Genomic DNA, 27,692 nt, shown 5'->3' on the forward strand with positions numbered 1-27,692 from the left:
AGAGAGAGAGAGAGAGAGAGAGAGAGAGAGAGAGAGAGAGAGAGAGAACAGTCTGACAGCATTGCCTGTTTGACCTGTACTCAGACTGAAGAAAGCTGCCTGACTCGCTTGCCCTGGGAGGCTCCTAATTTCAGAAGCATCTTGGGCCTGCTTCCACAGGAAGAACAGTTGCATTTGCATAAAACCTATGCGAAAGTTCTGTGTGTCAGGATAGAGTGGCTATTTGCCGTACTAAGCAAAGGTTGCTTCCAAGTGTCCCAGTCCCTCCCTTCAGCCACTGAAGTCCAAATCCAGTTGGTATCTCTTCAGATATGCAACAAACACACACACATATGCACGCATGCACGCATGCACACACGCACATCTAAATCCCTGCCACTGGTTCCCTTCCCCCCCCTGCCCCCCCCCCCTACCCCCTCCATTCAGACTTTCCTACTCTCCTGGCTGTTTATCCAGCCCTGTTATTCACCGACCCACCTTAGTCTCAGCAAATGCCCCACCTTGGCTCTTTCACATCTACAGTTTGGCTCCTTCCTGGTTTCTAAATATGGGCATCTTCCCAAGCATCTCTGCTTTGCCTTCCTCTGTGTCCTTCTGCACCGGCTACATGTTCAGGTGTCTGCTCGACATATCCAGCTGGCAGCTCAGCACAACCTTTCTGAAGCATCCAGGCAGCTTTCCCCTGCTTGCCTGGCTCCTGTCAGTGTCCAGTCACTGAGGCTAAGAATTGCAGGCTTCGTTTGGATGCTTGCCAGGCACATGTTGGACCCTCAGTTTCCTCCTGTTCTATAACACCAGCAATGCCTTCTCTAATTTCCTAAGAGCCCTGAACAGAACAAGGCATGTGGACACATGTTTTCATTGTAAGGTGATACAGAAAGAACAGTTGCAATCATTGGACAACACAGCATCTTCTCCAGCATCTCCAGCATCTCCAGCATCTCTAGCATCTCTAGCATCTTTACCTTTTTATAGGTGACCACATCAACTCCATCACCTGGGGTGATGGCTTCACCTGGTACCGTTTCCTTCATCACTGTGTCTCTTGAAGTGATCACTGGAGTGTTTGTTTATTTGTTTGTGTTTGGGACAGGGTCTCTCTATGTACCTCTGGCTGACCTGGAGCTCACTATGTAGACCAGGCTGCCTCCGATTCACAAAAATCTACCTGCTTTTGCCTCCCAAGTACTGCACCACCACACCCAGCAATCACCCATGACACTGCCTACCTGTCTCTTCTCTAGCTCAGGGGTTCCTAGAACACAGTCCCCATGGTAATTAATTGGAGGCCATTGTGTTTTGTAATTATAATCACTTCTACATAGGGCTTAGCTAACGCAATATCCTCTACAAAAGAACACCTCGCACTATTTACAAAGCTAACTCTATGTGACTCAAAGACCTGACAGAGCTTCAAACTGCAAAGTTCTCTGGGGAAAAATAAGCTGTAGATCTTCATCTCATGAGTTGGAACTCTTCCAGTTTGATCATAAAAAGATAAATGGCTCAATTTTAAAATGGGCATGTACAATTTTTGTATCTTGAATGTATTTCAATAAAGTTAGGAAGCAAAGTAAGCCAGGGATCCGAACAGACATTCCTCCACAGGAGATACACTGTACGTAACCAAAGAAACAAAGTAAGCCAGGAATCCAAACAGACCAGACGTTCCTCCACAAGAGATACACTGTACGTAACCAAAAAAGATGGTCGACATCACTAATGATCCAGGAAATTAACCATCAAAATCACAGCAAAATGACTAAATACTCTCCAAAAATGTTTAATTGTAAAACTGTAAGTGGATTGATTAATCCATCCAGAAAGTTCTGAATTAGTCTCTTGGGTGAGATTGGAAATGGTGTTTATTACTACTGATGCAGATAGCATATGAAACATCCTTTGAAAAAGAACTGGCATTTGTATGGTATTTGAGTTTTGGCATGACAAATCTGACTTTTAAATTTTACATATAATAAATACATAATAAGTAAAATAATGCACACATACATGCATATAACATTATATCCCCAAGGATAACAGAATAAAACTATCAGGTAATACCAAATGAATGATGTGGGGAAATTGGAAAGCTTATGAGAATGTAAATGTTGTGACTGCTGTAGGAAGCTTGCAGGCTGGCAGACCCTCAGCCAGGTAAACAGTTACCACAGAGCCAGCAATCACACTACCAGATGGATTTCAGAATAAAAACACATGCCATGCAAAAAGGGGGCACAAGCGTTTGCAGAAGCATTGTGTGTAATACTGCCAACGCCAGTGTATAATAATATATTGTTTGTCCATGCATGGAATACTATTTAGCAGTAAAAAGGATGAAGTGCTGATGCGTGCCACACCGCAGACGAACCCTGGAAGCATTACACCAGGTGGAAGATGCGAATCGAAGGAAGGAACGTGTTTTTTATAAATTATCCCGACTAGAGCAAACGCGTGGAAGGTTGCTCACTAACTGCCTGGGGCAGATGCTGCAGTGAGTAGTGTTTCCTTTAGGGGAACTAAAGATTTCTTAGTGAAGAAACTGAAGATTTATGTAGTGATGACTACACAATTCTATAAATAGGCAAGGATTTTTGAATTACACACTTTAAGTGGAACATTTGTATGGTATATGAATTGTACCTAAGTTAATTTAAAATGTAGTCGTATGAGGAGCATTTGCTGATGGGGAGTGTTCTAGCTTTAAATGCCAATCTGAGCTGTGATGACTGGATTTTCTAGGCCCAGTTCTCTTTTTAATTAATAATTAGTTAATTAATTTACTTATTCACTTTGCATCCGGCTCACTGTTAGGACCAGTTCTTTTTCAAAGGATGTTTCATATCCTATCTGCATCAGTAGTAATAAATACCATTTCCAGTCTCACCTAAGAGACTGTAATTCAGAACTTTCTGGATGGGGTCAATATTTCACCCTTACAGCAAGCGCTCCAGGTAAGGCAGTAGCTTACGACTGCAACTCAGTCCCCCTGATGACACAGTCTCCCTGCTTTCTTATCATGAGTTCCCGACTTCTTCACAGATGGCCACCACCCCCCAATGTCTCACAGCCTCATTTCCCATGGGGCCCTTCACATGTCTTTTACGTCAATCAAGATTAAAATATTCTTTATTGCCTGAACTTATCCTTTAGTTACCACTCTTGCTAGGCTATCCCATGCCCCAGGAGAAAGCCCCCTACAGCACCCCATCTCAGTTTTTGTGAAGCAAATCTCCCCACCATCCTTTCATTTTAACCAGCCCATTATCTAGAGTTGACCATACAAGCCTTTCATAATCTAAAATATTACTTATCCCTGCTGCTTGCAGACAAGCCCGCAGTACTCAGAAGTGTTAGGAGAGCATGCCTGTGGGTGAGGTGGCCTATCCCGGCACTTATTTATTGTACAGTAATTGAATGGGTCACACTTCAACGGGGCCTTCAGTACACAGGGTACAGGGTGGCAGTCAGTTTCTTCCAAGGAGGTCAGCGTCCTCTCTGGGGCCTACATCAGATCGCATTGGAATGTGGGCAGGACCTGGGGGGCCCTGGCCACCACTGAGCTTGTCGTGCCCTGACAGTGCCACTGGCGCCAGCTCTTCTTGGAGGCCTCAACTGCTGAGCTGAACCCTTATTCCAACTGGTGACCCCGGACAGAAAGGCCTTGGCTGCCTCATTGTCCTCTCTCACTAAATCACCCTGTCTCCACAGCAAGAGAGGAGGTGAGAAAGCCATTCACAGCCTATTTGTTAATGAGCTCTTAAAAATTAAACGATGATTGTCAGATAACTATTTTACAATGCAACCAGAGCCCCTTGCAACTACTTCAGTAATTACATTAAGCTATTCTATTTGTAAGAGGCTAACAGGAAACAAACCATTAATTAGTGTTATGTCTTCCCTCCCACTGCCCCTTCCTCCCCCCACTACCCCTCCCTCAAGCCCTTGGATTATGGAAGCCACACCCCGAAGCCAGAGAGCTGGGGTGCACTCTGGAAGACTGAGAGCTCCATAGGGCTTACCGGAGAGGAGAGTGAAGAACAGAAAAAAAAGTCCCACAGTCGTGATGGTCCTGGTGGGCCAGCCCTGAGGTCTATCGTGGCCTAAGGCCCCCTGAGCAGGGACCCAGTGCCGCCCTGTGTCCATTCCTTTGGTCCTGGAGTGGACTCTTTGATAGTTGTGGGGCAAGCTGAGCCCAATGTGGGCATGTTCCCTGGGGCCTCAGAGCCAGTGGGTGGGGCAGGCACCTGGGCAAACAGAGCTAAGAAACAGGAATGAATCAAGGATGGTTTAAATATGCAGAAATGCAGTTCATACCTTTGGGCAAAAATAATCCCAAACAAAGTTATGTAATGGGTGGAAGGGCTATGAGAGGAGGGAACGAGGCCACAAGGTGTAGAGGATTTGAATGAATGGGTGAAAGAGACTGCAAAAGGAGTGGGAGGGACCAGGGGAATCTGGCCACAGCTGGTCATGAAGCCATTGCTGGGGAGTGCTGAGCCTGTAGGGATGCAGTGTTCCTTATGGGACTCTGAAAGGGCGTTAGAGGAAGGCAGCACTGGACTCCGTTTCTGGAGTGGCCTTAAGATCCAATGTGTGGCTTTCTTAGTCCTGAGGTGGTAGAGATAGGGAAAGGCTGGTGGGCAGAGGAGTGGAGTTAGAGGTGCCATAGTGTCTCTTAAAAGATAGCACGCCTCTCTTAGACTTCCATATTCTCATCCCTGACTCACAGCCTGACTCCAGCCCTTTCTGACAGGTTCTTCCCTGTCCTTCCACAGGAAGCTCACAGTCCCCATGCCCTTACCAGGTCATGCTTCCCAGGAGCAGCAACTTGAACAAAACCCTATTCCCAACGGATCTGTGCTTCCCGGTCTAAGTGTGGTCTGCCTTCCGTCCTTGAAAACAGGCCCTTTTGTATCCTGCAGTCCCCTGCACTGACTAAACCAGTCATGAGGCAGATGTTACACTGACACTGTACACAGAGGCAGCAGAAGGCATGGTAGAGGGGAAGGAAATGGCTCGTGCACCCTGCATGCTGCAAAATGTAAGAAAGACTATCTGGAGGTGCCCTGGGCCCAGCGACTGGGCTGGTGGCACTGGGGTTGCAGAATCATTTAGAGGGGAGAGCTGTGTATAAAGTATGTCAGAATGCACTCAACTGTACATCAGTCAGAACCCCAAAACCATGCAACCAATTAGACAAAGGCTTGTGATCCACACGAAGACTGCTGCTCCAGATTGGCGCAGAGGGGACCACCCTTACCAGGAGCTTGGGTGGCAGAAGTAAGCTAGAGAGAACAGATTTTGAGAAACACTGAAGTCAGCTCCATCATTTCCTCCTTGTCATGATGGTGGTGATATTGATTCAATGTTGTTGCAAGAATTTCTAAAGCATGCAGTGGCCCAGTGCAGAAGCTAGGAACTCCTGGAGCCGTACATACTTGCTGCTCCCTGTGGACAGCCCTACAGACACCCATTAGCAAGACTTGGAAAAGTAGAAAGTTCCAGAGAACTAGTGGGCAACCTTCCAGAGGCAAAAGAGGACTGCTAGAGAATTGGCTGGGATGGTCAATGGCAAGGGACAAAGTTTCCATAGCTGGGGACATACCTGAGACTCTGCGTTCTTCTTTGATGGCTGATTGCTGGAATGATCCTGCTGGGCTCTGGGTTCACAGGGAAATCATTACTGGGGCCTAAAAGAAAAATATGTCTTCGAAAGCAGCCTGGCTGAACTGATAAGGGAATGTGGGTTTCCTGCTCGCTTCTGTATGTATTGGCCTGGTCTTCACAGAAGCTGCAGGCAGTTTGGGAGCCATAGCTTCAGACTTCTAGTGGTGTACCCATTATGATTAGTGTTGGCACTTTCCTATGATGCAAATGAGTGCTCTGGGTGTTGCCAGGGTGAGAGGGGATTTGGGTAGTAGGAACAGGACAGTCTTTGAGACCTGCTACAGCTACTATGAAGTTGTGAAGCTGTCCTTTGGGAATTCCCCCAAGAAGCCAAAGATGGCATGGGTGCCCGCACCCAGACCAGACTTAGGAAGTTGGGCTGTGGTCCCAGGAGAAGCTGAGCCTGGGGTGACAGGGCTGGGCTGGGTAGGGCTAAGCTGGGCAGGGCTGAGAAAGAGAAGAGAAATTTTGGCCTCCAGGCTCCTGAATGCCTATATTGGGCAAGGCTTCTTGTTTCCTTGGGTGGTGACCAGGAGTTTCTCCCAATGTGCCAGCCTGGCTTGAAGTGTCTTCTTCTGCCTTTCTGGAGGAGCCTCTGCTGTCCTCTCGGGGATGGATGCTGACTCCTCCAGCCTTACCTCCCAGAGCTGATGGAGATAGATAAGCAGACACTCTGAGAAGCTGGCTCCTCATGACCTCCGCTAGACCAGGCTGTAAACAGCAGGGCAGTACACAGTTGCTGCTTGGAAGTAGGGTTCTCCCAGGTCGCTGATCCACACACTCATGTGTCCCCAGGGTGAGACAGGTAGTAGCTAAGCACTTACAAATGGTCCCCCTGGCCCCCAGGCCAACAAAAAAGTCATTATGTTGTTACATAAATAAATTATCTACTTACACGGAGTTGGAGTGTAGGCACCGGTTAGTATTATTGCTATGCAATTATGCACTTAGCTTGAAGAGAGAGGCAGGCTGAATCACCCCCATCCAGCGAAGACAGCTGGCTCCCACCCCTCACCTCAGTGAGAACCTGTGACCCAGAACCACAGCAAATGAGGTGCTAGAGGCTTGCCGGAGTCTCCATACAGTTCAGGCAACAAGCCCCAAGGCTACACTCTGGCAGTAGGTTCTGGAGTGCTTACTCACCTGAAGCAGACCTGGTTCCCACTGCAGGCTTTCAGCCAGGCCCTTACTGTCTCCTTGAACTGACAAGGACGGGCTGCTACCAGGCCAAGAAGCCACACAAGAGGCGATGGGGGAGCATGACTCTGAAAGAAGAGCCTCTGGGCCAACAACTGCTCCTCTCTGCACGAACCCTAGATTCCTCAGATGGAAGGATCCCAGGATAATCTAGTACCCCAACCTTATTTCTCCAGGTAGGGAAGCAGGCCAGAGAAAGTGACTTGTCCAAGCAGACACAGCAGGCTTTGGAGACTCCGGAAGTGAAGCCTGGCCTGGCTCTTACCTCCCTAGCCTCTGCTCCACGTCTGTCCTTTGTCCTCTTGCGTGCACGTGCGCATGCGCGCACACACACACACACACACACACAGAGGCACACACCCCACACTTGCACATGTACACACACACATATGCAGACACACACACATACCACAGATGCACGTGTACACACACCCCACACATAGGCACACACCCCACACATGCACATGTACACATACACACACCACAGACACATGTTTACACACACACCATCACTGGGACTGCTCCAGTTTCTTACTTCCTCTCAGTCCTGCCTGCAGCCCTGCCCAGGCCTGCCTGTAGCCTCACCTCTCCCCTCCTCTGCTCTCCCCTTGCTGCCTGGCTTTTCTTCTCCCAGCCCCTGGAGCCAAGGGAGGCTCCCCACTGGCTTTGGCCAGTGCTTTTACTCTCCTATGCTAGCTCCTGGGGATCCTCGGCAGATGACCCCGCCCCTTCCTATCTGCCTTCTTCTTTCTCCAAAGTGGGTCTAAAATGAAGAAAACACACTGAACTCCTAAACAAGGAGCATGAGTTGTCTTCTTGATCTGTGATTGGATGGGCTGAACCACAGGAGCCTTGGAAGGTCGGGACAGTGATGTTCACCCACAGTAGCCCCTATAACCAAGAGCCCACTGACTTGTGCTCTTTGGGAGCAAAGGGAAAGGAATGGGGCCAAAGGGGAAGGTCAGAGGTGAGGCTTTATACTTTCGCTCTATGGGCCTGAGCTCTGAGCACCAGAAGCCCTCCTCTAGTGCCCTTGATTCTCAGAGATCATAGGTGAATTTCCTCAGTCACTCAGTAATATAGTCCTGGAGACCCCTATTGAAAGGGAACCAGATGTTGTTCAGAGCATCATGGGCTGCCAAGGGCTGGGTCTGGAGCCTCAGAGAACTAACTCTAGCCCCTACTGATGCCTATAGATGCCAGGAGACTGTGAACTCTGTGTGTGTGTGTGTGTGTGTGTGACCTCAGAGTGATAATCTAGGGTGTGGCTGAAGAAGCAAGCTCACTAAGCCTGGAGCTTTCCTTCCGGGATCTCAAGTGTCCCCCCAACCCCACCCAAGTCATTCCAGCCACTCACATTCCTAGGCCAAGGACTCCAGGACACATCTCTCTGCTATGTGACCTGGGTCTCCAGTGGGGAAAACAAACCAAATGTTAGGACAAACTGAGCCCAAGCCCAGATGTCTAAGCATCTGCCACAGCCCTTTCCCTCAAAGCCACGAGTCCTTTGAGTAAGGGAGATGGATGGTAGAATACCTCTGAGTGACACAGAGACTGTTTATCATTTACTGGTGCTGAAGTTGCAGGCCAGGGTATAAATCCAGGGAGAGGAGAGACCTGTTTTAGCCTCTCTGTTAAAGCCTGGGCCATCCCTGCCTGGAATGGGCCAGGACTGGACTCTATATGCTCCTTTGGGTGTACGTGGCAGCAGCCAGGAGCCCCTACATTCTGGGGCTCTGGAAGAGTGAGTTTCTGAGACTTCATGGAAGCTTTGGGGTGCATGGGAATTTTGTGGTCCTTCAGGGAGTAATCTTTAGCTCTGTTCTCCTTTGGTGGCCTCACATGGTAGGAAGCAGAAAAGAGAAGAGGAGGCTCATGACTTAGAGGGGTTAAATGAGGGTGACTGAGGGTAAGGCCAGCCTCATCTTTTCTGAGAACTTTTCAACTCTCTTTGGAAGAGCTTGTGGATCAGCAAAGGCATGGGGGCCAGGGAGAGCATCTTCTGGCGAGGGAGCCTCTAAAAAGACCAATTAAAGCTACCCCTCATTTGAAGCCACTGAGGCATCTCAGAAAGAATTCCCTGGACGGGGCTGCAGGTGGGATGGCTTAGCAGAAAAGGTGCTTGCCACCAAGCCGGCAGTCTGAATTTGGACCTCAGGAACCTGTGTGGTGAAAGAGGAGAACAGCCAACTACCACAAGCTGTGCTCTGACCTCCACACACATACACATGAATACACACAAAATGAATATGTAAAACTGCAGTGCTTTTAAAAAAGTATTCCCATGGAATAGCAAAAGCAAGACGAAGGAGCAAAGCCTTGCTCAGTCCCTAAGACTTTCCAGGAGACTTTTACAGGTAAGACTCTTGGAGCCCCAGAGTCTCAGGGAGGAAAGAAAGGTAGTATGGGGTTATTGTTGGGTTTTTGTTGTTTATTTTTTTTCTCCTTCCTCTTTTTACTCAAAGGTATTTTTGCACATGACTCAAACAAGTCTAAACTTTCCTAAACTTCAAAGTTTGCTCATGGCACAGCCTCAAAGTGGAAGGGAAGATGTTAAAAAGGGAAAAGAGGAAAAAAAAAAGATTGCAAGCCAGTTAAGCATTGTGCTGTTGTTCCCCACAGGAACGGAACTGACTTGTGTTGCTTTTAGAATCCCGTTGTGAAACAGGCTTTGCAGGGTGATCTCTCCTTGCTGTCCCCAGGCTCACTCACTCAGCAGCCTGAGGTGAGAGAAAGGCCTGTGGCCACAGGCCTGCTCACTGGTCACTTTCAAGCTCTCAGCAGGAGCTCGGGTGCACATGCAGGGAGGGGATCATACGTGCATCACCTCCCTGCCCCCACAATCCCACCTTCCCTGGAGAAGTTTTGCATAGTGAGTGGAAGGAAAAGACACTGCTGACATGCTCCCAGCACCACTGGGCCTCTCTCTACCTTCCAGTGACAGAGGTGCCACTTCCAGTGACTGGGCCACAAGGTAGGGGTCCGTCCCATGCCCAGTCTCTCCTATCTTCTCTAGCCAAGCCATAGGGTTGTGACCGTTAGCACAAGCTATGAGTGCCCAGCTGCATGGGTTCCTAGCTCTGTCCTGCCACTAAACCTGTCACTGGCTCAGACAGATGACTTCATTACTCTGTGCTGTCCTTGTCTGCAAAATGCAGTGATTGTAGGCCTCCTTTCCAGGGAGAACTCAGTTGATCCAAAGTTAACTCCTCTCCTGGCTTCTGTTTTCTCAGCCAAAACCTCTCACCTGCTCACCTCCCACTGAAATCCCACCCATCCTCTCAGATCTTCTTCATGACCTGCTCTGCCCCTCAGGGCTGTGCCCAAATGCTCTACCCCCTGGAGAGAGCTTGCACCCCTGGAATCTCCATGGCATGTCTGACTGTGCATCATGGACTGCCAGGAGAACTGAGCCAGACAAAGACTGTCTTCCACTGCCCCCACTGCTATCCTCAGCCCCTCCCTCTAGTGGGAGAGTCACTTAGCAGTCTTAAGAACCCTTGGTGTGCCAGGTACTAGAGTTACAGCTTTAAAGAGATCTGAGATAATGGGGAGATGGAGATGGGAGGCCCAGATAGAAAGTAAAGCTGCTTCTGTGGACACGGAAGAGGCATCTGAGACATGTAGGCTCTTCTAGAACATGCCCTTTCCCTCCTCTCCCCCACAGCACAGTTAGAAGCAGCTCACAGCTCTTAAATAAAGCCCAGGGCCTTCACTGGACTTGCAGTGTCCTGGCTAATTTGACTGCTGCTTACCTTCTCTCCTGGCTTTTCTCAGAGCACGTGTGCCGTTCTCCACCCTCATACATAAATGCGCACGCGCGCGCGCGCACACACACACACACACACACACACACACACCCTAGCACGTTGACTATCTTTTGATTTTGCAAAACCACAAAAGCTTCCTGCCTCAGGGTTGTTGCATACACTATTGCCGCCTTTTGTCTGTTTCGACTCTTGCTCGTTCCACAGATCCCAGAATAAATGTTTCCTATAAAGGCCTCCTCGATACAGCTTGTTCCTTCCTTGCACTCGTAGATCAGCATACATAAATGTTTGCTGAATGAACGGATCTTCTTAATATGTAGCTTAATCCATTATTTGTGCACTCAGCTGTCTGCCCATCCTCACCGAGGCTGTAACCTTGGTCGTAAGGTCAGTACAGGTCTGTCTGGGCCACAGGCACATCGTTCACACCTAGCAATGTGCCTGAAACACAGAGAGCCTTCCCACGTCTTCACCAAGTAGACAAACTAAGCAGTGGGTCAGGCCAAGAAGGGAGAATGCCTCCTGAGCAGGAATGTTGGTCTGGAGTATGCTAGAGTATGGATAGGAGGGCAAGTGTGTGGCCTGCAGGTCTGTACGGCAGACACAGACTCAGAGCAATGAGCCTGGGGCCTGGCAGTATAGGATTCAGCTGCCTGGGAAGAGTTCCGGTTTAGTGGGTAGTAACGGTGCATGCAGGGATTAGGTGTGACTTAGAAAGCTTACTTTGGTAGACTTGGAGTGTTCACGATGAGAAAGCGACACTTCAGGCTGAGAGACCAAAGTCAGGGGACAGGAGGAGGCAGAGAGTGAACTGAAGTGATGTCCAGTCAGAGGGGAGATACCATATCATATGAATGACATTTTGGAAGCTGCAGGAACAAGGGCTTAGAGAAGTCTTCTCAGGATCTCCTTCACAGAGCACAGCTACATAAAGCAGGGTGAGTACTCACTGTGCCTTACTTTGATGGAGAGAGAGGGGCTGGCCCTTTTTCAGACTTAGCCTCCCCTGAAGTGGCCCCTGATAAGACTCACTTGAGGCCCCAGGAGCACCAGAGATCAGCTTGCTACGCGGACATCATCTCTTTCTGTACTCCCCCTACCAAATTTGGCCTACAGTTGAGGGCAGGCAGGCCCCCCAAGGCAGCCCTTGAGCCCCAGGATTCCTGGCCTTGACCCAGAGTCCTTGCCTCCTGCAGACTGTCCTAAGGAGGCCTCTGTCCTGAGAAGCACTGGGACCCTCTGCTAAGGAGACAGAGGACTGGCCAGGATGATCTTTGACTGGGATTCTAGTAAGGATGGCTGTAAGGGGACACCTCAGGCAGAGCTAAGCAGGCAAACCGCAGGCTCGGGCTTTCTGGGAGCCAGGAGAGGGAGAGTCTTTGCTGTGTAACCCTTTCAGCACCACACCCAGACAGGAGGCAGGAGCCGGTGTCCTTGCCGACAGCCCTCAACCAGCGTTTTGTGGGATGTGTGCTTAGGGCAGGGGGCGGTGCAGCCTCCTCTGAGTTCACCTCGCAGGCCTCCCAGAAAGGAGCCAGCTGGAGCTGCCTGCTTGCCTGGTCTGAGGTTTGCAGTTCATGTGTGTGGGAGGGGGCGCCAAACCACCTGGAGCACCCGAGCTCCCTCAAGTCGGCTACAACCCATATTGGCTGGGAGGGGCTCCTTCAGCCAGTCCCAAGTGGGAGTGTGTAAAGGTATGCCCTAGATGGGGGTCTTTCAGTGAGGCTGAGACCAGCCCCTTGGGAATGAGGAGACCCAAGACAAGTGTCAGGCAAAGCTGTGGCGAACAACTTCAGGAGGCAAGGGTGCTCCCTTCCTTCAGAGCCAGCCGGTGGGCTTCCTTTTGGTCCCATCCTGGGCCCATTTCTGGCTGTCTCCCCACCCCCACACTGTCCTTAGCCTGGCCCTCACTGGGGGAATCCCATCTCCTCTTCCCCTTAGTTCTACTCCCCTCGGCTCAGCTCGAACCCCTTCTCTGGTGAGTAGGTCTGAGGAACTCTTCTTGGGCGCACGTCCTGGTTGCCTCTGTGGGTCCAGGGAGGGGGCGCTGGACCCACAGCCATCGCTCACGCCCCCCGCACACCCCCCCAAACACACGGGGCCTGGGTGGGTGGGAGGTGGGCGGAGGGCGGCTGGCGCGGGAGGGGAAGAGTTAAGGCTCGCCGCTCCCCTCCCCCGGAGGGTGTGACCGCCTATAAGAAAGGCGCCGCGCTCCGGCACTGGGGCTGCAGGCGGCGGGGGCGCAGCGCGGCAGCGGAGAGCCGAGGGCGTCCCTCCGCCTAGGACCCGGGGCAGCATGTCGGAGCCCAGGAGGAGGGGCCGCGGCCGCGGCAAGAAACACCGAGAGGGAAGAAAACGGGAGCGAGAGCCTGATCCCGGGGAAAAAGGTAGGGCACCTCGGCGCGCCCAGAAACCCCGTTTCACTAAGAGAAACCTGCCGCCCGCTCACCCGCCCCAGGCGCCGCGCGAGTGAGTCTGGGGCGCTGGGAGTAGCGTTGGGGTGACAGCAGCTGGGGTGCGCTCGCTTGCGATCGGTTCCAGCGGATCCGCGCGGCAAGGGCAGGATAAGTGAGGGATGAGCGCCCAGAGCCCGGCGGTGGCAGCGCGCGCGTCTCCCTGGACGACGGAGAGCGAGCTGTCCCCCCCACCCCGCAAGTGGGCAGCATGCATCGGGAACACGGACGGAGACCGCGGTCTAGCACACCCCAGGCCTAGCCTTCCGTGTTTGGGGAGCTGTCACTGCCTTCCCTTCGCTGGGATCCTCAGCCAGATGGGCTCTCCGGCTCCCCCCACCCCTGTGCCACACCTCCACCCGTTCTGCTCCGCCATTGGAGCTTGGGCAGCACGCCCGCCACCTCTGGAGATGAAGGGGATGCCCTGCCCTGGAAGCGAACCCCAGGCAGCAGGGGTACTGCTGCTTCTGTAACACATGTGTCCCCCAGAGGGGGACCAGGCATGGAATGATTGTCCCACCTTGGTCTTCTTGGTGATTCCTTTGGGCTTTTGAGTTCTGCACCCCTCCTTTTGATCGAGCAGAGCCCTTGATGACCCTGGGCAGCTGCAGGGTAAAGGGGTATGCTGGCCTTGGACTTCCCAGCCCAGAGCCTATGATATGCACATCTTGGGGCTTCTTCAGGGAAGCCCCGCCTTCTCACTTCATTTTTCTTCCTTGGGCAAGCTTTTCCTTGCCTATTTTGTAAAAATGTCTATTTTTGTACTAGTCAGCAGGCTAGACAAGTTCAAATGCCCCAACAGCCACTTAACTCCCCATGAGAACTCTGGGCTACAGGTGGTTGTATCTGAGTTCTACAGAGGAAGTAATGGAGGGTTTCTGAGGGTAAAGTCAAAAAGTACTTTCCAGAGGTGAGACTTTGGACTTCGAATGCCATTCTTTAGATGTGTGTGCCCAACTTGCTTGGTCCACACCTACCTTGGGGTTCCCATCCGGGTGCAACAAAAATAGCTTCCAACTAGCACTCAACTGAAGGTTAGAAAACTTCTACTGTGTCTTGAGAGATAGCCCAATCTCTTTCCTACATAATGGTGAAAGGGTAAGACTCAGGTATCTTTACTGGGGAGGACCGAAGAGTTCACAGTTTATCTCCAGGTCTCCAAGGAGAAGCAGTTTATGACTTAAAGGTCAAGCTGCCTCTTTGGCCATTTCTGTGGGGCAGGTGTCTTGGAGTCTTCCTGAGGACTGTGGTCAACTGAACAGGAGATATAAGCCATCTCCTTACAGGTGCCAGTCATGTGGGGCTGGCACCTGACCTGTGACCTGAAAGAGTAGGCTTTCTCTTGCAGGGTCAAACCAGCACAGATTTTTTTTTTTGCTAACAAAGGTTCCTTCCCCTGCTTCCCATCACATACATCCTGACTTGGGTATGATGTCTAAGACGCAGGAATGAACCTGGTAGATCCTGGATAGGCTTCAGCTGTTCCAAATCACCTGAGCCTGGAAAGGGGCATCCTGGTGCCAAGGATAGAGTAGTCACTGAGAGACAGAGGTGGACCACAGCCCTCCGAATTATCTGTCCCAGCATCTACCCAATGTGAAAAGTCCTCTTAATGTCTCTCTGTAAACATTCTTCCAGACTTTTTTTTCCTTGCACTTTCTCTTGTTCCCTATTGTCCAGTGGCCATCTGGCTCTTCAAAATGCCTTTTTAAAGGGATCTGGCTGAGAAGCAGATCCCAGGGGACCCAAGAACAGATCTAGACAATCTTTGGGTACTTTGGGACAATCAAGAACGTAGAGGGCATGAGCATGGGGTAAGGTTACACTCTAAAACGAGAGGTTATCAAGAGAAGGTACTGTGGCAGTGAGAACCAACAGTCTTAATTCTCTAGTTTATAACTGAAAGAGTCTGACTCAAACCTGATAGGAAAAGTGATTAGGGTGACCAGGGTCAAGCTGGGCAGTGGTGACGAAGGCCTTTCATCTCAGCACTTGGGCTGCAAAGGCAGGTGGATCTCTGAGTTCGAGGCCAGCCTGGTCTACAGAATGGGTTCCAGGATAGCCAGGGCTACACAGAGAAACCCTGTCTCGGGAGGTGGGGGTTGTGGGGGAGAGAAAAATGAAAGAAAAAAGATGACCATGGCCTTCAGAACTAGAGACTGCTATACTTTTCCAGGCCAATGTGTAGCTACCAGGACCTTATAGCATCTTCAGTGAGTGTCTCTCTGGAAAGAGCATAGGCACAGGGCCTCTGGAAAGGGACCTAAGCTGGGACTGGGCCACATCTGACTGAAAGACTAAGAGATTCAGACATGGAAAGTGAGTACATGCTTCTCTAGAACCTTCTTCAATGTGGGGAGGGACTCTGTACAGCAAGAGGGATAATGCAGAAGAGATTCTGACAAGTTGGTGCCCCCAGCAGCACCCATGTTCCTCCTTAGCAAACAGGAGGGGGTGTGGGGAAATGAGCATTTCCCCTGCCTCAGCACAGGAGGCTTGGGTGGGGCAGAGCTGCAGGTGTGAGCACTAGTTCATGACTCACAGAGAGTTCTTGGGGCCAATTCCTGGTATCCCCTCTGGGGCTGCCTCTAACAATCCATATTCCTTCCAAGGTGTAGCCTTGCCAGCCTTGGCAGCCGTCAGGGTAAGGACTTAGGTAAGTCCACTTTGGTGTGGCGGATACCACACTACAGCTGGAAGCTAGGCACTTGGAACCCACGCCTGCTGCGCCTCTGCGAGGCGTGGGCATTGTGTCCCTCTCTCTGGACATCTGGCAGTGAAGTGTACTCTCAGCTTCTACATGCAAGGGACCGAGTCTCACCTTCTGTGTCTCGTGACCCTGAGAGCCCCGGTAGAGAAGGACTGTGAGGCAGGAGTCAGTAGGAGGATCTGGCTACAGAGACAATCATGAGCCAGTCCTGGTTTAGAGACAGACTCCATGATCAGAGTTGGAGCCACTGGTCTTTTCTGTGTGATCTTAGAAGACCAGTCAGGATTGAATGGAAATGTCCTTCTGCTGAAGCTCCTCTGTGAACTGGAAATCTTCATCTTCCCATAGAAGACATCGGGAGGACTTAGGTCTCCAGCAGGTATCCCAGAGTATGAAGGTGGACCAGCATACTTAGCAATGAGCTCTGGCTATATATCATTTCAATTCCCTGAACACAAAGAAATCTTTGCAAAGTCTTCCCACCTTTCCTTTCGTCTGCCCGTTGGTAAAGTGAGCATTCAGATTTCTAGAACCATCTCTGATCTTCTGGATCCAAGGTGGTTGTGTTCATGTGCACGTGTCTGAACGGCATCGAGGGGTTGGCACACACCTCCCCCATCTCGGCCCCTGGCTGACCCTGCTGAGCTTGGCACCTGGAGCAATCCTTCTGACACTCTGGGGTGCAGCCTGCACTTTACGCTCTGCTCTGGCTCCCTGGCACCTTGGGGTTCATAGGAACAATAACAACAAGCAGGGAGTGACTTTGTACTTCCCAGTAGCCTTTCATCCTGAGAGCTCAAAGCAGTTTACAGACCAAGACTCATCGTTCCTCAGTGTAGGTCCCAGGCCCTCAGCAGGGGTGAAAAGGAGACAGAGAGCTCTGGTCTTTCTAGATCAGGGCAGCAGTGGGCCTGGATGAGGCAGTGAGTCACCTGGGATGGAGTGGCCACAAAGTCTGGGACAGAAGTAAAATTGGGACTGTGGGCTTCTGCTTCAGGCTGCAGATGGAGGAGAGATGGTCTCCCTTAAAGCCCATGTAATCCAGACCATTTTTTCCTCCATGTACAACCTGGGCACTTGTGCCAGGGAGGGTTCCAGGAACTTCTGAAGCAGCAGTGCATGATAGGAAGCAGAGGCCTGGGCATCAGATGCTTCCAGGCCAAGTCAACCAGCCCAGGCCTTAGGGCAGTGGCTAAGCCAGGAGCGTGCAAAGGAAAGGCACTGACCGGGCACTCTCTGGCCTAGCTCTAACCTCAGGCTTGGCTTCACTAGTCCCCTTCTTCCCCTTAGCCTAGAACCCTGGTCATGTGATAACCACACAAACCGAAAGCATTTCCATTTGCTTTTCTGTATTCAACTCTGTGAACATTATTTTACCTTCTATTAGATGAGTGAACCTCAGATCCTGTCCTGGGGAAGCTCAGAGAAAGATCCTTCATGGATCCCTAAGATCAGAATGGTGTAGAGCCATAAACAGGCAGAGCAGGAAGAGAGGCATGATGTTGAGTCAGAGTAAGAAGGACCCTGGGGAGAAGGTGGCACCTGAGCTCAGCCTAGATGGGGGCTAGGGACTTACCAGGGAAAGAACAGGAAGTGTGGTCATGTCCATGCCTGACTGAACCTTTCCTACCAGAGCTGAGTCCTCAAAGTCATGCATTACATTGTCACCCCAACTTCACAGGCAGGGAAATGAGACAGGGATACTCACAACTCACCTTGAGATCAGCCATGAGCTAGTAGAAGGATGAGCTCTTGAGCTGACGTCTGTCCCTCCCCTGCCTTCCCCAGTCACATCTACTTAGCCCCAGGCTCTTCTGCATTCTGTACCCCTCAACACAAACCAGTGATAGCCAGAAGAGCCCTGCTGATCATATGTGGGAGTGAATCTTCTCATCCAGTAAGCTAGTCATGGACTCTACAGAGATGAAACACAGGGGGTGAGGGGTGGGGATTCAGAGATGAGCAGTAAGTCCCTGCCATCACCAAGAGCTCGGAGCATGACTGTGGCAGTCAAGTATGAACAGAAATTGTGGACACTGATACAGAAGGGCAGCCAGAGGCCCTGAGCCTGCACCAACAGGCAGTATGTAGTTCCTGGGAAGATGGAAGTCATTATGGTTGAATGGCCTGGCCAGAAACCAAACTAAGGATCCAGAGTCCAGCCAGATCTAGTACCATAGTGGGAAGTCTTCTGGTTCAAGAAAGTCCCTTGTGCAGAAGATGTTTAAATAGGAAAGTGATTCAGAGCATGACCTAAGAGCTTGGTAGTGAAGTGCTCTCCCACCATGCAAACAAGAAGGCCAGTTTAGATCCATACTACCCACATAAAATGCCAGCTGTGGTGGCATACACTTGTAATCCTAGCATTGGACAGGTGGTGACAGGAGGGTCCCTGGAGCTTGCTCAACAGTTATTCTTGCCAAGTTGGTGAGCTCTAGGTTCAGTGAGAGACCCTGCCTTAAACAAACAAACAAACAAACAAACACACCTGAGAGCAATTGAGGAAAATGACTGACATCGATCTCTGGCCTCCACACTCACATGTACACGTGTGTGTGTGTGTGTGTGTGTGTGTACACATGCATGTGAACATGTACATACACATATAATACACATATGTCTTACAAAGAAATGCAAACTTCCGAGTCTTGCTCTTGATTTATTGAATCAGAAGCTGTGAGGGAAGGACTGGCAATGTGTATGTTAGCTAGTTCTGTCATGGATTAGGGGTTGTGATCCAGTGTGAGAGCCATGGTTTCAGCTGGGTCTTCCACGCTACAAGCACAGCCTTATTGGGACCAGAAAGAGCAGTCTTTCATTAAGGCCCCTGATTTCATCATCTATTCTGCTGGCTAGAGCATAGGCCTGTTTGGGCTAAAGGATGAGCTGGAGAGGAGTTCTGGGTGGGAAACGGCGCTGGGATTAAGCATGGGGGCCCCACCCTGCCCAGAGTGCTTGTAGCCATCTCTATCTGGGCTGCTTGAGGGGCTCATCAGTCATCCCAGCCTTACATCACCGATTCATTTGTTCAGCCCATGCACATTGAACGCTGTCTCTGGCCACACACCTAGAACATCAGGAAACCCTATTACATCCACTCATTCCAGCCCCCACGTCTAGAAGATAAGAACCTAGTATGTTCCATGCTAAGAAGCCCCGAGAAGGGCAGAGACAAGGTTCAGGGTGTCTGACTGGAACAGAGGCTGCTGATGGCTGGGTGGATTATTGAAGGCAGAGGCAACTGAGATTTAAGATTTTGAAGGATTGAGAAAAGCTGCCAGGTACTAAGATATTTCTGTCTTGCTAGAAGTGCCTGACACGTATTACCTCTACTCTTAGAACTGAATGGGATGGTTCCTGCCTCTCAGACAAGGAACGAAGGCTCAGAGAGGTTACACAAGACACTGGTTACACAAGACACTGGCCAGAGCCAGCATGCACACCGAGGCCTCTCTGGTCTCCGCTGTATGGTGAATTCTGCCATTCTGTTTCCTGTGTAGAGAATGGTGTGTGGACACAGGACAGACTATGCACGTTAGTGACTTCTTTTGCCTGGAACGTGTGATTCCTGGGAGGAAGTGTTAAGGGAAAGGAGAAAGGGGGCATTTAGGAAAAATATGGACTAACCAGAAAGCATCCCCTGAGGGACCCAGCTACCATCAGAGGAAGGCGGAAGTCTCATTTCTGAGGTTTCTGAGGAAGGCAGCAAGGCAGATAGAGGTAAATGTGCCAAGGGTACCCTGCCAGCACAGTGTCCTGGGGTAGGGGGGCCCTGCTGGTTCAGTGTCCTGGGGTAGGGGGGCCCTGCTGGTTCAGTGTCCTGGGGTAGGGGGGCCCTGCTGGTTCAGTGTCCTGGGGTAGGGGACCCGCTGGTGTACTGTCCTGGGCTAGGGGGGGCCTGCTGGTTCAGTGTCCTGGGGTAGGGGGGCCCTGCTGGTTCAGTGTCCTGGGGTAGGGGGACCATGAAGGCTATTTCAGGCCCTGCAGACAATGGGTGAGAGTAACAAAAGCAAGAGGGTTGGTGCAAGTTGAATGAACTCAAACTTTGGGGAAAGGCAAGAGAGGCACAGGTTGTCACAAATGCTGAGGTTATCAAAAGGGCATCCAGTGGGGAGGAGCTGGAGATGTAGGTTCTCCACTTGTCATATCTGAGCTAGTGCCTGGAGTGATTTGCTTCCAGCCCCCTTGCTCACACTAGCCTGGACCACATCACAGTTTCCCAGGATTGCCCTATCCCCAGCACTTAACAAAACCAATATGTGTCTTTAGGGGCATAGAGAGACTCCTGAGCATGTGAGTGTTGCCTCCCTGTGGGAGGCCTGGTGAGACCTTTCCTTGAAACCCAATGTTACTCCACACACCTCTGTGTTTTCTTTTATCTTAGAAATCCTCAGCACATGGCTGTTTGTTTCAACACAAAGCTACTGTTTTGCTTAGTAATGATCCAGGCAGACCCTCCAGAAAGAGACTCTACAGCCTTGCCACCCCGCTTCCTCCATTGAGAAGTCAGCAACACGTATGTGGTCAGGTGACCCCTGAAATCCCCAAGACCCAGACAATTCTCCCTATCCAGACCGAGGAGACAGAGGTACAAAGCCATTCCAAAGAGGACAAAGGCTTTAGGGTCCTTTCCTCTGCCCTGAGTTGCCCAAATCACTACCCTTCCAAAAGCAGGCAGTCTCCATACTGGCTTCTCCTGGACCAGAGCCTAAGACTTTGTCTAAAGCCCAACCTTCCCCAGCAGGCAGCTTAAACAGGGTTTGGGAAGATGGTAATGGCTTTCAGGGCTGTCATATCTGCTCTGTCCCGTACCTCCTCAGCTCCCAGCCATTAAAGAGGTGGGGAGACCAGAAGCTCCTGTACAGAGCACGTCTCCTTCTGTTCCCCCAGGGGAAAGAAGGAAGGAAGGAAGGAAGGAAGGAAGGAAGGAAGGAAGGGAGGGAGGGAGGGAGGGAGGGAGGGAGGGAGGGAGGAAGGAAGGAAAGAAGGAAGGAAAGGAGGAAGGAAGGAAGGAAGGAAGGAAGGGAGGGAGGGAGGGAGGGAGGGAGGGAGGGAGGGAGGGAGGAAGGAAGGAAGGAAGGAAGGAAGGAAAAGAGAGAGAGAGAAAGAGAGAAAGGAGGGAGGAAGCAAGCAAGCAAGCATGGTCCACGAATGTCTTCTGAATCTCCAGGGACTAGACACCCTACCTAAGGCCTTCAGTGCAAAACTGGAAGAGTGGGACCTTGGCCCCTGTGACAACCTTGTGGCTTTCTTTTCCCAGGAGGCTGAGTCAGACCTCTATCCCTCATCATCAGCTGAGATGCCCTCAGTCCCACTCTCCCAACTCTGGTTCCCATTCCTCATCTGTGAGGCACTAGGTGTCTGAGAAAGCACGCAGACTCTGTGGGGTCTCTCCAGCTAGCGGCCATGTTCCCACCCACAGCAGTTCCCCTCAGACTACCATCTCTGCCACTTGCAGACCTGTGGCTCCACCTGAGCTAAGAAGCCCTGCCATGTAAACTCTCCGGCTGCCAGTAAAGCCCTGGGGATGCCACTGGTCATCTTGGGATGTTGGGCTACTGGCGTGGGGGCTGGGGGTGAGTATAGCACTCAGCTGTCTGAGTGTATGAGGTTGGCACTTTTGGCTAGGCAGGGGCTGTTCTAAGGCTGAATCATCTCAGCTGGCCATTGTGCTCCCTGAAACCTTCCCCCATGTGGTGGGCTCTTCCTCCCGTCTTCAGCAGCATTCATAGCCACCCTGGCCTTCTGCTCTGCCCACAGCCGGGGTGCTAGGCACCAGCAGGCTTTCACAGGTGCAGGGAGAATGGCTTTCCTGGAGTCTTTTACCCTTTCCAGCCCCCACAGAAACCGTGAGGAGGAAGTTGAGCACTGAGGGGAGGGGGGTCCTGCACTGTCTCCCTTACTGGTCCCAGTACAACATAGGCCTGTTAGTTAAGAACAGTTGGATAGAAATAGAAAGAGGGTAAAGTAAGCCCAGGTACTAGGCTGGGCCTGCTTGTCTAGGGACATAAGGCCCATTAAGAAGAAAAAAAAAACAAGTAATATCCGATCTTTCTGTGAGGCCAACCTGTGGGCATCAAACAACCCCTCATCAGACTATAAGGACATTCAAGTGTCCATTTCACAGAGAAGATCCCAGGTACCCACTTGAACCAGCTATGTTTTGAGTTTAAGGTTGTTTTGTTTTGTTTTTTTTTCTTTTCTCATTTGAACTTGGAGTCTGTAATTAACCTCGAATAGGTTGCAGTCACTTTGTAGGTGGGAGAGGGGTGGGGAGGGGGCCGGCCCGCAGCCCGTCAGCGGCAGGGCAGAAGGAGACTTTGATGCCAGGCAGGCTGGCCGCACTGTCTCCAGGTGTTAGCTGCAAAGGGGAGTGCTGAGCCTTAGTCATAAGGGGAGGGCCATTAACCCTTTTAAGAGTCCAGTGTCCCTGCCCTTGGTTCTGGAAGGAGGGAGGTGGGGCCAGGTCTCCCCAACTGGGTTTCCTGGCCACGGCCTGTCTGTCTCACTCTCAGATCTCTGCGCTCCACACCCACCGCCCACTGCAGAGAGGAATGAGGTCAAGCAGCTGGCAGCAGCACCTCCTGGCCTCCAGGCTGGGATGTGGGGAAGGAGCAGGCTGTTGTTCTGGGTTGCTATCTTTAATGAGGTGCTCTCTGGGGATAGCCTGTCACAAAGACACAGGCCAGATGCTTTGGTTGGCACTAGGTGGTAGGAAGCAGAAGCCACCAGATACCTCATGGCCCAACTTATACCACATGAGATGTGTCCTGATGATTTTTAGAATATATTAGACAGGGAAAGCTTCTGCTGTAGACCTTGAGAGACCTTCCTCTTGACCTTAGAAGGCTTCCAAAGGCTATCTCTCCACACCTTCCTGAACCCTTCAGGGTGCCCTGACCCTGATGGTGGGAGGGACTCTTGAGCAACTCCAACCCTAGGAGTGTGGGACTTCAGCCCAGAAGAATCAGAGGGGAGTACTGCTCAATAATCAAGGGCCTTCCTAAACCATCTACTCGCCACTGATGTCAACTGGTAGGGTTAAGTTGGGGGAAGACTTGAACATTACCTTCTATGCTTCTACACACAATTCCTTCTATCCAGTGTCTGTCATTTGTCCCAACTCCTGAGCACTGAACTTTTGCAAGTCTCCTTTCTTTGAGAAGAGATATACTCATCCCTCAGGGTGCTGTTCTTCCTCCATTTGGCCTGATAAAAGCTGACCTGATAAAGTCTACCCTTACTCCACTGTTGTTAATATCAGAAGAACACTGGAGATGACCTGACACATTCATCCGAACAATGGGATATTAGGCATCCATTAAAATGATTTATGGATATATTGCTTGATTGGAAAGACATGTTTTCCAATGTCTTGACTGACAAGGGATCTCAGGCGTTTTAGAGGAAAATGGTTTGGAGGCGATACTTGAAAATGTGAACAGTGGGTTTTCTCTCTGAAGATAATTGAATTGATTTTAATGTGTTTTCCTTTTTTCTTATTTATATTGTGTAATTTTTCTACAGAAAAATCTATTTCTTATGTAACAGAAGAGTGACAGAGGGGACATGCTAAACTCAGGGGGATTGGTCATTCCACGTAGAGTTAAGTCTTTTCTGTTTGAGACCAAAGCCAGAGACCTGGCATGTAACAGATGCTCAGTAGACAACAGGAGCGGACAGAGGTGAATGCTAGCCCATGGGATAGCTTCGGCTCTTATCTTAACAGAACCCCCTCCATCCTGGGGACTTAGTCCTCTGCTTGGTTCAGCTCTGACTTCAAGATACTCTTGGGACCCAATGTGATGGTCTCCGTGCCCACACACTAGCATGGCATAAAATAGAGCTCAGAAGGGGTGAGTGCTATAGCTGGGGGCTGGAGTTAGCTCAGTCATGTCTGAAACCCTTTGAGGGCTGTGTCTCTTGGTGCCTGAGGTCTACTGCGTGAACAACCTCTGAGCCTTGTTCAAAGAGAGCCCAGAGTACTGGATCTGATGTCTGGAATCCACAAAGGGAGAAGCAGTCTCTGCTCAAATGAAGGAAGAGCTTAAAACACAAACACCACTGTCAGTCATTCCCAGTTCTCCAGTCTCTCATGCTTTCCTCTGACACTGTCGGAACAAATCCAGGGTTATCAGGAGGAGGGCCTTAGCCCTTGCCATAGTTTTTGGGCCCACGAGTGCAGCGGCTGCAGGGGTGCCCCCAGCACTGTTCCAAGGGCCATCTGGTATGCACTCTTCTTTCCTACAATTCGAGCTGCTGTAATAAATCCACCAAGGAACTTTCCGGATGCAGAAAGCTAAGACTAGTGAATATGCCCAGCCTCCCCTTTCAGGAGATTCTTGTGAGGAACTTTGAAAAGCTAGAAGAGAAAACTTTCGAGAGCATGGCATGGTTCAAACGTGCTGTTATTCTCATGATGCACTTTAGACCAGTGCTGCCCAATGCAAGCATGACCTAGCTCAAATATGTCACTCAGAGTTGTCTGGCTTACACCGAAGAAGTTAAAACAAAAACAAAAACAAAAAAAATGCAAGCCCAACCCAAGCTTCCCATCCTGACTTTATAGCCCTGTCACCTGGGCCTGTCCTCTTCAGCTTCATAGGCTGTTAAGGCAGGTGAATTCACAAGCTTGCTGTCACTACCTCATGCTTCCTATTGGTCGCTGACAGAAGTTGGGCTCCCCAAGTTCAGACGGTCCAGCTTACTCCCCAGTGAATGAACAGGGGTCAGGCATGTAGCAGCTTGAATCATTCATTCACTGGAAATGAATTGAGCGAGTGAGTGAGCGAGTGAGTGAATGAATGAATGAATGTGGAGTGAGCGAGGTAGGTGGGGTTGTTCAAGAAGCAGCTAGTAAGGCACATGAGTTTCCACGGGATGGAGAGGGACCTTTGGGATCTGAGATAATAGCCCTGTTTTAATGAAGGCTTTGGAGCTCAGTTCCTTGGACCCTCTGGTCCTGCCTGCTAGCTGCCTCTGTCTGGCTCACTCTAAGCCTGTCGCCCACACATGAAGCCATGCCCCCCTGACTCACTGTACCTCCTCTGGCTGGGACTCAAGTCAAGAAACAAGGTGGCAGAGTCATCATGGCTTCCTGCCACCATGTCACTCCCACCCCTGGCTGGAGTCAGGCTGGGAGCAAAGTGGCCTATGGTGCCAGGGGACAAGATTTCCCTGATGTCAGAACTGCAGGGAAGTTGACACACTCCATTAGAATCCACAAAGAGCTGTGTCCCAATCACAAGATGGCAAGTCTCTTAGACTAGCTGGAGGTCAGCACCATACCAAGGATAGATGACATCTGTTAACCTTATAATGAAGCCAGGTGTGCAGATGTGCTGTGGATGTGGCCAGCACTGGGATGTGCACAGATTGACACACTCCAGCACGTGTGAAAGATACAAAAGAGCCAGGGAACCCTCACAACTGGATGCCTTTCCTGGCCCTCTTTCTCAATGTCCCAGGTGTACCTAGACCCCTGCCCAAGTGGTTCCCGTTGGCTTCCAGAGTTCAGAACTATGAGGTATGGTACCTCATATACTCTGGAGCATATGAAAGAGTACGGGGCATGAGGGGAAGAAGAATGCTGGGCAGGCCTGCCAGCCATGTATCTTAAAATGTAAGAAGCAAATAACTGAGGGGAAACATTGTAATGGAAGGTTTATGGCCTTAATATTTTTGGAGCACTCCTGCAAATCCATAAGATGAGCACTCAGTTGACAAACAGGCTGCAGACATGACCGAGCAATTCCAAAGAAACACAATGGGCTGATACACTTAGAAGAGCTGTTCAGCCTCAGCAGCCGTCAAATAAATGCAAATCACAACAACAAAGAGACTGTATCTGTTGCCTAGCTAATTGATAGAGATTAAAGGCGAGATAATGCCACAGGATGGTGAGGGTGTGGAAAAAAAACAGGCCCTGTCTTTCAGAGGAGGAGTGTGGATTGGTGTAGCCTTTCCAGGCGGGTCAATTTGGCAGAACAAAATGACTTTCATGGGAGTCATTGCTGAGGAGGGTTGCGTAGCCTTTGACGCAGCAATCTCACTTTTAGGAAGATTGCTTTAGGAAATAGTTGTGAGTAGTGATAATGACATTTAGTCAGTGCCTGCTCCATGCCACGCTCTGCATGTGTGGTATCACATGACCCTCACAGGCTTCTCGAAGGCATGTAGTTTACAGATGAGAAACACTGAAGCAGATAAGAATGAGGTCAATGGCCTCAGGACACAAAGCTAAGTGGCCAGCCTTAGACTAGAAGTCAGACAGTCTTGAGTCCCCTGGATGTGTGCAGGAACCAAGCCACGGAGATGGCCCTCAGGGGCTGATTTGTAATGGGAGCGTGGGGAGGGCATGCTAAGTGACTCCTAACAGCAAGAAGTTACATAAATTATGATACGCCCACACAGGAATATTATGCAAGTGTGAAAAGCAATTCTGTAGAAAAGTATGTGTGTGCCTGCCAGGGAAACTTTTTTGTATGCATAAAAGATCTCTAAAAGGATAGCAAAGAAACTGATAAAATTAGTTACCCATTGGCTATTCTGAGAAGCTAGAGAGAGGTTTGTTTTATAAAATATATACTTTTCTTACATTTGAATCATGTGACTACATTATAAATTAAAATATGTATCTGTAAGTTATACATATTTTACACATATACACCTGTAGGTTATGATATAGAACTTTATTTCCCAGAATAAAGGATTCTGAAAAACGGGTTTGAAAGCCCATATGCACAAAAAACATGTTTGAAAGCCCATATGCAGTCAGACTAGGGTGAATGAAGGAAGGACCGCACCCATCCATATGGTCCCCAAACCAGCTTCATTGTGGAACCCTTTTCTTGAGCATTGACCTGTCTTCATCTCTCAAGACATTTGCAAGTTAGGTTTTGAGGTTAGGTGGTGGTACTGAACACCAAGGTGAAAGGTTACATTGTTTCTTTAAATGAAAGGATCATGTTCCTGGCACTGATCCCATTTTGTTAAAGAGTATGTGTGTGTGTGTGTGTGTGTGTGTGTGTGTGTGTGTGTGTGTGTGTATGCAAGAACAAGAATGTGTGTGTTTGGGGGTGAGTATGTGTGTGTCTGTCTGTCTGATTTCCAACTATTGAAATAGTGAACGGTTGTGTTTGCTTGTGTTTACTCATTGTTTTGTCCTGTTCTAAACTGAACCAAGTGACTTCCACAGGTGTCTGTGCTTGCACCTAGCCCAATAAAGCATTTTCAAAGAAAGCTTTCTGGTACTTTCCTTTGGTCTCTGTGCTAGCTCCCATCCCATTCTCTCCTACTTATGAGGAGGCCTGGGGATAAGTTAGGAAAGAAACTCTGCCTCTAACAAGCCTCTTCTCCTGCCTTCTTCCAGAGCTACCTCTACTCCACTGTGGGGCTCTGACAGAAGAAGAAAGGCCCGGTGGTTGGGGATATAGATAGGGCCAGCAGGTTTCCACACAGCCCTGACCCTGCTAGACCGTCCCTTCTACTAATGGGAAGACTCAAACCTAGGCTCTGCTACCTCATGGAAAGACAGGGCTCCAAAAGCTCACCAGCCTGTCACCTGCCCTGCATGCCAAAAATCGAAGCACCCAGGCTTTGGCCTCAGCTGTGTGGCTGCCTGGCTGTGTGATCTCAGTTAAGTTTCTGAACCTCTGAGTCAACTCCACCCACACTGGAGTGCAACAAAGAGCTCAGGAGTCACACGAGCGTGTGCATGGAAAGCTGCATGTTCTAGGAAGGGCCATCCCAAGGCAAATTATTATGTGACCCAGGAGGGAGCCTGGGGACTAAGAACTTTTTCCCCCTGTGGGGTGTGTGTGTGTGTGTGTGTGTGTGTGTGTGTGTGTGTTTTAAGGTGACAGTGAGTGGCACAAGGAGGTGGCATATGGG

The 27,692-nt window shown here is 50.3% G+C and overlaps 1 protein-coding gene across 5 annotated transcripts in view; it reads left to right on the top strand.

The window, feature by feature from the left end:
* Nrg2 (neuregulin 2) overlaps positions 1-27,692 on the top strand; it is a 177,186-nt gene that overhangs the window by 114,238 nt on the left and 35,256 nt on the right. The window lies entirely within an intron of this gene.

Source organism: Grammomys surdaster, unplaced genomic scaffold (assembly GCF_004785775.1).
Source record: "Grammomys surdaster isolate TR1022 unplaced genomic scaffold, NIH_TR_1.0 135, whole genome shotgun sequence".
Taxonomy (NCBI): domain Eukaryota; kingdom Metazoa; phylum Chordata; class Mammalia; order Rodentia; family Muridae; genus Grammomys; species Grammomys surdaster.